Here is a 2271-nt window from a genome sequence, read left to right on the forward strand (position 1 = left end):
GCTTCCAACAAAGACCTGTCATGTCTAAATTATTGACACAATAGGCCACTGTAACTCCTTTGGACTCATTAGGCTTAATTATGTCAAGGTCTCTTTGAGGACTCTTTAAATCTGAAGATTCGTGAGATAATAAAGTCTAATAGCTCCTTCGGAACCATAAAGGTCTCTTTATGTCACGGGCTATTTGGAGATTCAATATTCCCTAAGATTAATGTCACAATATTGTAAAAATGACAACAATTACCACACCCTCAATGTCTAGTGCATGTGAGTTAATAATCGGGATTTAGATAGGCCCACCCTTGCTCGCTCCTGGGATCTCTGAGAAGGGGAAAAGGTTAAGGAGTAGCCAAGTTCACCCTCAGCCTCACTCGTGGAATGCCCGATTCCCGGAACACAAGCCCTCCACTTCAAGCCTAGGGAAACTTGCCAAAAGGGAAGCCGCTGTCATCACCGTCCCTGACTCTGTAGGTTTTGGTACAAGGGCCAGTAGGCTGAAGAAGTGACAACCTTAAGAGATGAGTTGCAAGCAGTGGCCATTCTCCAAGGTTAGCTCAGAAGGTATTAATGTTGAGCCGCAGAGAACATATGACTCCTTCAGAGAAGACCACCTTTGTGCATGTGATACAAAGACATCGTAAAGAACGATGACGTTCAGAGGTAAATGTTGGTAAGGAGGAAGTCCCTGCAAAGTTGGAAAATGCACACTACCAAATAACTTGGAGAGTAGATTACCGTTGCATTTGAAAATTAAAATACAACAGGCATAGCAACTTTAAAATACATATAAACCTGGCATCGGGAAGCTTATCCGTCATGCTCCCACTCTACAGAATTATGGGTATTTAGTGTGTTGAACAGGCATGTGTGTTAACATGGTCCTCATGACTTGCATCTTCTGGCCTGTACCCTGTATAACTCCCTCCCTTTGCTGGTGATGGACAGGGCCGTTGACTTGTGTCTAACCAGTGGATGACGGACAGGGTACTGGCAGGTTCCTCTAATGAGTGTGTTGTGTAACATAACACAGGTGGCTACACACCATCATCACTAAGATACGCTAGTGCTAAGCCAACATGTGCCACAGTCTTCTCTTCCCTCAGGATTTGGGATGAGAGCCCTTGTAGTCACTCAGAAGCTTCAAATTTTGCCAAAACTCTGAGTGGGAATGGAAGCAGACACTGTCCTGGTTGAGAACCCAGCCCCTGATATCTGGATTTTGTTCTTGCCAAGAACCAAGCCAAGCCAGGCGTGGACTACTAAAGATACAGAGACTCTTGGGTGTCAAAGCTAGGTGATACTTTAAGTTACTAACCTGTAATAACTTACTGACAAAAAAAGGGGGGGTAATACAGTTGGCTTGTATGAAAATTAAACCACAGCATGGGAATCTTTTATATACTCTGTTATAGGTCAGATTAGATCTCATGACGTCACAGCATGGTGTCAGAACATTATCCCCATGAGGACAAGGACTCTGTCTTATATCTCACAGTATCCGTAATGTCGAACCAATGACAGACACTTAGTGGTTTTTCAATTTATTTAATATCATAGGCTCATCCGCTAAAAACCTAGAATCTCATAGAACTGAGAGTAGAGTAAGTAACTTGGTGGTGATAGAGGAACCCTGCACACGTGTATTCCAATAATACAAGGGGAGATGTCGCTAAGTGTGTAGAAAGCACGAAAACACTCTAAATTGTTTGACTTCACTGACAACTATAGGAATTTCACTCATCCGTGAAGGCAGACGCTCTCACCAGTACTGAAAAATCAAAGATAAAGCAGATACTGGGGGTAAAAAATAGCTCTTAATAATTTTAGAATTAGTCTGTAACTTAAAAATTAAGTGAGATTTAAGATGTTAAACACCTAAATTATTTTAAATTGAAAAAAAAAATGGTTCTAAGTAAAGCAAAAGGCAAAACATCAATTCATGGGTTCCTGGTTTCTGGTGGCCCAGGTGATAGAGATTTCTTCCTGTGTTCTCCCAAGAGGACAAAGCACTGGGAGGAGGTCCCCCTCAAATTAGGGATGAAGCCAGGGTGCATTGATTAATGGAGAACACTGGAACCTACCAACCAGGACTTCTCAACATATAAGAAGGACAATGAAGGAAATTTCAAAGGAACCAATACCTGTCACTCTAATCTAACAAGTTTCAACATAAAAGTACATTGAAACTTTACTGCTATGCAATAAAGCACAGCAAACTGGGACAAGGGAGGAAGAGAGAGAGAGAGAGAGAGAGAGAGAGAGAGAGAGAGT

Source organism: Grammomys surdaster, unplaced genomic scaffold (assembly GCF_004785775.1).
Source record: "Grammomys surdaster isolate TR1022 unplaced genomic scaffold, NIH_TR_1.0 144, whole genome shotgun sequence".
Classification (NCBI taxonomy): domain Eukaryota; kingdom Metazoa; phylum Chordata; class Mammalia; order Rodentia; family Muridae; genus Grammomys; species Grammomys surdaster.